This window comes from Gekko japonicus, unplaced genomic scaffold, assembly GCF_001447785.1.
Source record: "Gekko japonicus isolate JY-2015 unplaced genomic scaffold, Gekko_japonicus_V1.1 scaffold892, whole genome shotgun sequence".
Classification (NCBI taxonomy): domain Eukaryota; kingdom Metazoa; phylum Chordata; class Lepidosauria; order Squamata; family Gekkonidae; genus Gekko; species Gekko japonicus.
This window is the reverse complement of record NW_015174869.1, coordinates 104467-115893: the sequence shown is the minus strand read 5'-3', so window position 1 is coordinate 115893 and position 11427 is coordinate 104467.

Below are 11427 nucleotides of genomic sequence, written 5' to 3'. Positions count from 1 at the left end.
CCAGATCCAGGTTGGGGGAACTCCTGGAGATTTGGGGATGGAGCCTGGGGAGGACACGGACCTCGGTGGGGTACGATGACACAGAGTCCACCCTCCAAAGCCGCCTTCTTCTCCAGGGGAACTGATCTAATGTTCCCTCTAAGCTGTGGAGTCTTGCGAGCAAAAATCCTGCTTTGTGAGCTCCTGGCATTAAAGTTGTGAGCGAGCAATTTGGCTGCTGCATAAATTAGTTTGCTCTGGAGCCCTCCTTCCTGAGCTAAGGCAAAAATGTGTGAGCCGCAGGCTAAAAAACTGTGAGCTAGCTCACACTAACTCAGCTTAGAGGGAACACTGGTGGAGGTGAGCTGGAATTGGGGGGGGGTCCCCAGATCCCACCTGGAGGGTGGCATCCCCAGCCGTATAAGAGCTAGGTTCGGATCCAGTAGCACCTTAGAAGCCAATAAGATTTGAGTGGGGTTTTTGACGAGCTTTCGAGAGTTAAAACTCCCTTTGTCAGATGTGACTTGGAATGGGGAATCAGCAATCTGTCATTGCAGATCTGGGGGGGGCGAACTCATTCACTCCACCCCCCAGCCAGTTTTCCAATCCTGGGTCCTGAAATGCAGAATGGATGGTAACTTTACGAAAGGAAAAGGGATGGAGGAAATGCCTGTCTCCGGCTACACAGGAATGGAACTTCCATGCGCAGCAGCAGTGTACCTGAATGCTGGGGAAGTGGGCCGGATGACAGGGTAAGGGGTGACATTTGCAGGGTCTGGTGTGCTGCCTTCCTATCCTGCGTGGGAACTTCCTAAGGGTCTCCGGTTGGCTCCTCTGGGAAACAGACGGCTTAAAAGTTTGATTCGGTTCTTGCAAATGGAATGACATCATAGCAACCCACCATACACACCACTTCCTTAGGTGGCTGTAAAAGCCAGGGTTCTTTCTTCTCTTTGCTCCTTTGCTCACACTAACTCAGCTTAGAGGGAACACTGGAGGTGAACTGGAATTGGGGGAAGGTCCCCAGATCCCACCTGGAGGGTGGCATCCCCAGCTGTAGAAGAGCTAGGTTCGGATCCAGTAGCACCTTAGAAGCCAATAAGATTTGAGTGGGGTTTTTGACGAGCTTTCGAGAGTTAAAACTCTCTTTGTCAGATGTGACTTGGAATGGGCAATCAGCAATCTGTCATTGCAGATCTAGGGGGGGCGAACTCATTCACTCCACCTCCCAGCCAGTTTTCCAATCCTGGGTCCTGAAATGCAGAATGGATGGTAACTTTACGAAAGGAAAAGGGATGAAGGAAATGCCTGTCTCCGGCTACACAGGAATGGAACTTCCATGCGCAGCAGCAGTGTACCTGAATGCTGGGGAAGTGGGCAGGATGACAGGGTAAGGGGTGACATTTGCAGGGTCTGGTGTGCTGCCTTCCTATCCTGCGTGGGAACTTCCTAAGCGTCTCCGGTTGGCTGCTCTGGGAAACAGACGGCTTAAAAGTTCGATTCGGTTCTTGCAAATGCAATAACATCATTGCACCCCGCCATACACACCACTTCCTTAGCCGGCTGTAAAAAACCTGGGTTCGTTCTTCTCTTTGCTCCTTACATTATTCTTAAAAGACAGACTGCTAAATGGTGGTTTGGGATGGACATTTGGATTTGGGAAGTTTCCACAAACTATGCAAGTCTGAACTATTCGAATCCCACTGTTCTAAGTGATTCACAAACTTACTTGGATAAACCAGGCGGGACCCTGTGGTCCGTATCACCGTTCCGCTGTTGGAAGTGTGCCTTCCGCTAGTGGAACGTTTACCCTGGATCCAACCTCTGGACTCACGTCTTTCAGCCAAAATCCCATCCATACCACAGATTCTCACAGAGTTCGTAGTTTTCCAACTTCATTATGGGCAAGTTTAGTGTAGCGGTTAGGAGCTCGGACTCTAATCTGGAAGAATCGGGTTTGATTCCCCACTCTGACACGTGCAGCTGCTGGTGTGACCTTGGGCAAGCCACCGTTTTCTCAGAGCTGTTCTCGCAAGAGCAGTTTCTGTCAGAGCTCTCTCAGCCCCACCTGCCTCACAGGGCGTCTGTTGTGGGGAGAGGAAGGGAGAGGAGTTTGTAAGAAAGTGTGAGACTCTGAATGAAGAGTGTGGTAAAAATCCAATCTCCTCCCCCTCCCCCTCCTCTTCTTCTTTTTCTTCTCCTCCTCTTATTCTCCTCCTCTTCCTCCTCTTCCTCCTCTTCCTCCTCCTTCCCTTCTTCTTCTTCCTCCTCCTCCTCTTCCTCCTCCTCCTCTTCCTCCTCCTCCTCTTCCTCCTCCTCCTCTTCTTCCTCTTCTTCTTCTCTTCCAATTTGTCTATTCCAGGGGTCCCCGGTGGGCGCAAGCACAAAATGGCTGCCACAGGAGGGCGGGACTGCCCCCACACAGAGGAGGCCAATCGCAGGGGAGAACAAGAGTAATTTTAAAAATCCATTGGGAGAGAGATGAGAGAGAATAAAACAAACACCGTGGTGGCAGTGGCCACAGAAACAACGGTATTTTAATCTGCCTCGTCAGTCAGATTTTCAATGGCAAATCAGTAGTCCAGCTGGGCTACAGCTCCGTCTGGCCTCACCTACTGGGCGTTGCAACGCCAAGGAAGGTGTTGGTGGGCTCCGTGGCACTTCATTGAGTGCCCTCTCAGGGCCCCTGCCTTTTTTTGAACCTTCAGGCACCTTTGGATTCTCACCCCTGCCGTTGGGCACAGTCACAAAAATGGTGGTCACAGGAGGCGAAGCTAGACATAAAATGGCTGCCGCAGGGGGCGGAGCCAATCACAAAACACCTGCACTATGAGGTGGAGCCAACCACCAGCTATCAGGGAGAGAGGTCATAGGTCACTCTAACTGTAACTCTTCAATGTTTCAGGTGCACTTCCTGTTGAACGGGATGCCTTTCCATCTGCGCAGCCAATCAGAAGCCCTGCAGGGCAAAAGGCCCATCTAGCCCTACTCACTTCCTCAAAGTGTTTGGCGGGTGCCAGGAAAAGTGTCAGGGGGCATTGCGGTGCCCGGGGGCACCACGTTGGGGACACCCCCCTCCAGCCTGACAGACAGCAAACTGTGGCAGAATCCAGAGTCTGCTGACTTTTATGCATCTTATACTTAATTTTTAAGCATTTCCCCTGCCTCCAAGTTAATACTCCGGGCCTGACAAGAACTTGTTTGAGCGTCCGGAAGAGCAAAACGCTTGACTCAGCAGCGGTTACGGCTGCGCCCACCGTTTGTATGAATGAGTCTTGACGGAAGGGGAGACAGGAAAGCCCCCCTACGTCTTTTGGAAGTGCTGACATTGGGGTTCCTTTGTCCCCGGGCCAGCGTTGCAACCCATCCTTCAGGATCACGGGGGGCTATTGTTCCATTCCGGACCTCGGTCTACAGAAGAACATCCCCCCCCCCGCGAGGTCAACCTTTCTTCCAAAACTCTGTTTCTTTCGATACGGCACTGTTGGAATCAGGACGGGAATTTAGATCTGGGCTGTCAGTTGGAATCCAGGCCGCGCGTCGGGGCGATTCCTCTCTTCCGCAGTTCATTTCTTCACCTGAAACCCCCCCCGCTCCCGAAAGGCAGGCCTTCCCCCCCCTCCTGCAGATGGATCTCATCCATCTTCCCAAAAGCGTCCAGAAAAGACAAAAGAGAACGGGATCCCGTGTACAGATGGCACTGCGAGCGCCACTCCATCATCCGTCCGAAATCGGTGGCCTGTAATGAGACCAGAACTACCCCCCTGTGTCTATCGACTGACCGCCACGGAGCGGTGGAAGATTGGGGGGGAGCATACATTGGCGCATTGAAGGTGCTCGCCGGCGTTAGGAGGGGCTGACGCGGAAATGAAGACAAAGATGGGGTCTGGAGGAGAATTTAATAAATGACCTGTGACACAAATAAATTATACATCTGGACGGGCAAAATGGCGGTCGTAAATTTTAGTTGCCAAATTAAATTGACAGCGGGTCTCCGGGCCTCGGACAACGGCTGAGCCGATGAAGGCAGAGAAAGAGCGTATTTGCAGGCTGGCCTCAAATTGTCTATTGGGGGCTCATTAAAACGGTACCGGCCTTGTGTCCAAAAGCTGGGGAGCATACCCCCCCTTTCTCCCTCTTCAACCTCAGAATATCCAGGCCTGTCATTTTTTATTTTTTATTTTTAAAATATGACATCGTAAGTGCATCTATTTTACGGGTGAGGAACCGTGCTGGCTTGGAACGGCAGGACGAGCTCATAGATTTCAAATGGCAACGTCCGACGATGGCAAAGCTAGATTTTTTAAATCCTTTTTCTCTCTTTTGCTCTCACGGTCCCAAATGTTGGCACCGTCTCCTCTGCCGGCGAGGAAGCGCCTGGCCTCCGGTCTTCTCCTAACAAACCCCCTGCTCCAAAGAGCCACCTGCTCCACACCGTCGGGGGAATAGAAGCGAACACCGTAGATGGTTAAGCACAATTTACGGCCGTTAATGCCGCGTCTTGAGATTTGCCGCTATCGACCAGAAGATGTTTGGCGGATGGAGAGGAGAAGGGGGGTATAAGAACTCGCCAGGCTTTCCCATATTTCCAAGATTCAGTTCTGGTCTTATCGGTGAGTGACATATCCTGAACCACGTTTACGGCTAGTTGTGGCAAAGGAACACGTTTTACCTTTGCAGTGTTTTTTGTCTGCTTGCTCTTATGTTTTGTTGTTGATTTTAAAAACAGATGCATTTGTATTCATAGGTCCTTTCCGCCCATGGATTTCCGCCGTGGTATTACCCGCCTTTGGATTTCCGCCCTGGTATTATCAGAGTTCAACTCGCGACACAATACCTTGCATTTATCCCCGGTTATAACAGCATTTGTTTATCCCAGGACAAGTGTGGGGCGAAACCGGGGTGACCTTAATATAAGGTGGAAACAAAAAATACCACGAGATAATTACAGGGGTGAACTCGAATACAGTGTCCCCTCTAAGCTTAGTGTGAGCTAACTCGGTTTTTTAGCCTCTGGCTCACACATTGTTTGTCTTCGCTCAGGAAGGAGGGCTCCAGACCAAACTAATTCATGCAGTAGCCGAATCACTCACTCACAACTTTAATGCCAGTAGCTCACAAAGTAGAATTTTTGCTCACAAGACTCCACAGCTTAGAGGGACTATTGGTTATAACAGCATCCATCTATCCCGGGGCAAGTGTGGGGCGAAACCGGGGTGACCTCAATGTAATTTGGAAACAAAAAATACCCCAAGATAATTACAGCGGTGAATTTGAATGTAGTCAGGGCTATTTTTGGGCAGGAACGCACAGGAACGGAGTCCCAGCTGGCTCCCAAGTTGGCCACACCCAGCAGGAACTCATTAGCATAATAGGCCACACCCAACAGCAGAAACTCATTAGGATTGGCTACATTAGGGGTGTGTGGCCTAACATGCAATGGAGTTCCTGCTACAAAAAAAGGCCCTGGGTTTTGACAACAAACAAGGTAAACAGAATAAGAAGCAAAAGGTGGGTGTGGCTGGATGACCACACTTCTGGTAACATGGGGGTGCGGCCTAATATGCTAATGAGTGATGCAGTCAGGGGTGTGGCCTATTATGCTAATGAGTTCCTGCTGGACTTTTTCTACAACAAAAGCCCTGAATGTAGTGTAGAATGTAAGTTCGGGGACAAGGTTGAACCAGGATTTAAGGTCTAGTGCGGAATTGCCCATAATTGACCAAATGACAAGAGAGGACCTTGCTGTGCTGCAGCTCCATACAACAGGGGTCCCCGACGTGGCGCCCTTGGGCACCATGCTGCCTGCCAACACCTTTCCTTTTTCAGTGCTCCCCCAAACTTTGAAACTCTCTCCCTCAAGAAGTGAGTTCCTTAAGAGCCTCAGAAGAGCCCTGCTGGATCAGAGCAGTGGTCCATCTAGTCCAGCATCTTGTGGCCAGCCAGTTCCTCTGGAGGGCCAACAACAGGGCATGGAGGCCGAGGCCTTCCCCTGATAAGAACATCAGAAGAGCCCTGCTGGATCAGAACAGGGGCCCATTAGTCCAGCATCCTGTCTCACACGGGGGACAACCAGTTCCTCTGGAGGGCCAACAACAGGGCAGAGAGGCCAAGGCCTTCATGAGAACATAAGAAGAGCCCTGCTGGATCAGACCAGGGGTCCATCTAGTCCAGCATCTTGTCTCACAGTGGGCAGCCAGTTCCTCTGGAGGGCCAACAACAGGGCAGAGAGGCCAAGGCCTTCATGAGAACATAAGAAGAGCCCTGCTGGATCAGACCAGGGGTCCATCTAGTCCAGCATCCTGTCTCACACTGCGGCCAACGAGTTCCTCTGGAGATCCAGCAACAGGGCAATAGAGGCCGAGGCCCTCATTAGAACATCAGAAGAGCCCTGCTGAATCAGACCAGTGGTCTATCTAGTCCAGCATCCCGTCTCACACAGTGGCCAACCAGTTCCTCTGGAGGGCCAACAACAGGGCACAGAGGCCGAGGCCTTCATAAGAACATAGGAAGACCCCTGCTGGATCAGACCAGTGGTCCATCGAGTCCAGCCTCCTGTCTCATGCAGTGGCCAAACAGTTCCTCTGGAGGGCCAACTACAAGGCCTAGGGGTCGAGGCCTTCCCCTGATGTTGCCTTCTGGCTTTGGGATTCAGAGGTCCACTTTATCTGTTATGGCTTCTCCCAAAGAATCCTGGGAATCGTGATTTAGGGATGAAAAATAGCATACACACGCGCACACACACACCAGTGACACTTTGCATGATCCCCTGAGAGAAGGGAAGCGAAAGACTACCTAACAAAAAGGAAGCAAAAGGGTGTGTGTGTGTGTTGTGTACTGAGTATGAGTCATCCCTGAACTTGTACCTGGATCTGGTGGAGCTTGTTTCCCCAGAACAATAGCTTACTAGGATCCTGGAGTTGACCAATAGAGAAATAGTATTATGTAAATAGCCTATCATTGGGAGTGCGGCATGTTTGGGGTGTAGTGTTTGCATGCTTAAAAATGGGGCAGCTGCCTTGGAGTTTGTCTTGTAGCATTCCTGAAATCACTTAATAAAGTAGAGCTTTTTCACTGAAATGCATCCAGAACCCCAGGGACTTATTTTTCATTCCTGTCCATTATATACAGCTGTTTGGTCCTTCTTGTTGCCCCAGAACATGACATCAGCAAGAACGAAAAAGTCCTCCTCCAGAAAAGCAAAGTTTGCAATCATTGCAAAAATCAAAAATTAAAACGTTCGCAACCCAGATTGTCGCATCCATTCAAATCACAATTTGCAAATCGTCCAGAAGTCGCAGCAGGAACAGACCGTCAGAACCCAAACCAAATCTGATTTTAAGCACAGGTTCTGGGGTCTTTTTTTTACATGTGTGGGATTCAAATGCATTTTTAGCTGTTTAGCAAATCTTTAAAAGCTTTCCCCCCCCTTTTAATGTCAACCTTCCCTCCTCCCTCTGGGCAGACTTCAGATCTTTCCTAATGTCTGATAATTGAGATAATTGGGTGATGCGCTTTCTAATTAGAGAGGGGAGATCGGCTAACCTTTCGCTGACAAATCTCATTTCGGGCGGTCTGACCAGAAGGAGTTTTGGCAAGCGAGATTCAACGCCCGAATGGCACGCAGAGTGTGTGTTTAACCGTACCGATGGACAGGGAGCAGGGTGAACTAAAGATTGTACTTAATAACGTCTCGGGCTTACAGATCGGTTTTTTTAGGAACGTGTCCAGCTGAAGGTCCCCCCAAGTCAGCTCCTAAGAAGAAAACCATGAGGTTGTAAGCAATGTTCCCTCTAAGCTGAGTTAGTGTGAGCCAGCTCACAGTTTCTTAGCCTCTGGCTCACACATTTTTGTCTTAGCTCAGGAAGGATGTGGCTCCAGAGCCAACTGATTTATGCGGTAGCCAAACTGCTCACTCACAACTTCAATGCCAGTCGCTCACAAAGCAGAATATTTGCTCACAAGACTCCACAGCTTAGAGGGAGCATTGGTTGTAAGATCTGCGTACAATTTGCATAAAGCCGTCTAAAAGAAGTTTGGAGGAAGAAGAAGAAGAGGAGGAGGAGGAGGAGGAGGAGGAGGAGGAGATTGGATTTATACCCCGCCCTTCACTCAGAGTCTCAGAGCGGCTTACAAACTCCTTTCCCTTCCCCTCCCCACAACAGACACCCTTGTGAGGTCGGTGGGAAATAGGTTCAGGACAGACCAAAGGAAATAGTTCTGTTCTCAGTGAGTAATTGAACTGTGGAATTCAGTGCCAGCGGATGTAGCAATGGCCATAAACGTAGACGGCTTTTAAAGGAAGTTAGATTCCTGGAGGAGAGGTCCATTGGTGGCCACTAGCCACGATGTCTAAAGGGAGCCTGCATATTCACAGGCAGTAAACCTCTGAATACCAGGGCCGGGAAGCAACATCAAGGGACGATCTTATCCTCTGTGCCCTGTTTGTTGGCTCTCCAGTGTGAGACAGGAGGCTGGATGAGAAGGACTGGTCTGATCCAGCAGGGCTCTTCTGATGTTCTTATGAAGGCCTCGGCCTCTGTGCCCTGTTGTTGACCCTCCAGAGGAACTGGTTGTCCACTGTGTGAGACGGGATGCTGGACTAGATGGACCACTGGTCTGATCCAGCAGGGCTCTTTGGATGTTCTTATGAAGGCCTCGGCCTCTGTGCCCTGTTGTTGACCCTCCAGAGGAACTGGTTGTCCACTGTGTGAGACGGGATGCTGGACTAGATGGACCACTGGTCTGATCCAGCAGGGCTCTTTGGATGTTCTTATGAAGGCCTCGGCCTCTCTGCCCTGTTGTTGGCTCTCCAGAGGAACTGGTTGGCCACCAGATAATGGATTAGACGGACCACTGGTCTGATCCTGCAGGGTTTTTCTGATGTTCTTACGAAGGCCTTTTCGCATTAGCCACTTTCCTCAGGGGAAACAGATCTCAGAGCCAATGTGGTGTAATGGTTAAAAGCATCAGACTAGAATCTGGGACACCCCAGTTTGAATCCCCACTCTGCTGTGAAAGCTTGCTGGGTGACCTTGGGCCTGTCACACATTCTTGGCCTAGCCTACCTCAGAGGTTTGTTGTGAGGATAAGATGGAGAAGAGGAGAGTGATGTAAGCTGTTTTGGGTCCCTGTTGGCGACAAAGGCTGGGTATAGGACCAAACTGTACATGGGTGCTTTGACACAATGCTAAATAATGCCATTTCAATCCACTTCAGCTACCATTTGCGAGTGGAATTGGCCCAAAATCCAGTTGCAAAGTGCATTGAGACTTGTATTGAAAGTATGTTATTTAGAAGAAGAAGAGATTGGACTTATATCTGCCCTTCACTACCCAAAGGAGTCTCTGAGTGGTTTACAATCCCCTTCCCTTCCCCTCCCCATAACAGACACCATGTGAGGTCGGTGGGGGGCTGAGAGAGCTCTTTGGAGGACTGCTCTTTCCAGAACAGCTCAAAATTTGTGCCGACCCCAAGGTCACCCCAGCCGCTGCATGTGGGGAAGTGGGGAATAAACCCGGTTCTCCCAGATTAGAGTCTGCGCTCCTAACCACTGCACTGAACTCACGCTCTTAGTGTGTGTCAAAGTGCTAGGATCTGGGAGGCCTAGTTTTGAATCCCTACTCCGTGGTAGCTGGGGTGACCACGGGCCAGTCACGCCCTCTCACCCTGACCTACCTCGCAGGGTCATTGTGATGATAAAACAGAAGAGAGGAGAATGACATCAGCTGCTTTGGGGTCTCCGTTGGGGACAAAGGCAGAGTACAAAGAAGTAAATAAATAAACATCTCTATTGTCTGGAGATCAGTTGAAATTCCCAGAGATCTCCGGGCCCCACCTGGAGGGTGGCAACCATAACTGGATAAACCAGGAGCCTGGGGGGGGGGGCAGTGTTCCTTCTAAGATGAGTTCCTGTGAGCTAGTTCACTGTTTTTGAGCCTCCAGCTCACAGATTTTTGCCTTCGCTCAGGAAGAAGGGCTCCAGAGCAAACCGACTGATGCAGCGGCCCAATCGCTCGCTCACCACTTTCATGCCAGCAGCTCACAAAGTAGCACTTTTGCTCACAAGACTCCACAGCTGAGAGGGAGCGTCGCTTAGGGGGCCGAACAAAATCCTCCCGGAGCTCTTCAACAAGGCACGGAAGTGGGACGGAGGCCCAGCCGAACAAGGAGAGGTCCTTTGGGCCCATCCTTAGAATCCCCCCGCCCCGCTTCCTGCATCAATGGCTCTTGTGAGGAAGCACTCCTGCCGCATTCATGTGCTCCGTGCGGCCGGCCGTGGCGGCTGGAGAGACTCTTTGGGGGGCACTTAATGAACTCCTTGTTAAGGCTTGTTCCTGGAGACAGCCGGGCTCATTAGGGCGAAGGGTCGCAATTAATGACCGCGGAACCCAGCAGCTGGCACATGTGTGCGTGTATTGGGGGCGGGGGAAAAGAGGCAACCCAGAGAGAGAGAGAGAGAGAGAGAGAGAGAGAGAGAGAGAGAGAGAGAGAGAGGGTGTGTGTGTGTGTGTGTGTGTGTCAGCTTATGGGGCCACAAAAGTCTTCACTGCATCCAGTTTGTTCACCTCTGGGCCGAGGCAGGAGATTCCGGGCCTGAGGAGGGGGAAACAGGTTCCTATTCCCCCCCCACTAAGTCTTCTGGGGTTTCAGAGAGCCCTGCCGACCTCCAGGTGGTGCCTGGAGACCTGCGGCTATTGCAGTCGATCTCCAGGCAACCAAGGTCAGCTCCTCTGGAGAAAATGGCTGCTTCGGCAGGTGGACTCTATGGCGCTAGGCCCTGCTGAGGTCTCTCCCCAAATCCTGCCCTCCCCAGGTTTCAATCCCCTAAAATCTCTAGCCAGTTTGGTGTCGTGGTGAAGTGTGTGGACTCTAATCTGGGAGGACTGGGTTTGATTCCCCACTCCTCCACTTGCAGCTGCTGGATGACCTTGGGCAAGCTATCATTCTGACAAGAGCTGTCCTTGAAAGGGCGGTTCTGGAAAGAGCTCTCTCAGCCCCACCGACCTCACAGGGTGTCTGTTGTGGGGAGGGGAAGGGAAAGGAGTTTGTAAGCCGCTCTGAGACTCCGAGTGAAGGGCGAGGTATAAATCCAATCTCCTCCTCCTCCTCCTCCTCTTCTTCCTCCTCCTCCTCTTCTTCTTCCCCTTCTTCCTCCTCCTCCTCTTCTTCTTCCCCTTCTTCCTCCTCCTCCTCTTCTTCTTCCCCTTCTTCCTCCTCCTCCTCTTCTTCTTCCCCTTCTTCCTCCTCCTCCTCTTCTTCCCCTTCCTCCGCCTCCTCTTCTTCTTCCTCTTCCTTCTCCTCCTCCTCTTCTTTCTCCTCCTCCTCCTCTTCTTCTTCCTCTTCCTCCTCCTTCTCCTCTTCTTCTCCTTCTTCCTCCTCCTCATCTTATTCTTCTTCCTCTTCTTCCTCCTCCTCTTCTTCTCCTTCCTCCTCCTCCTCCTCTTC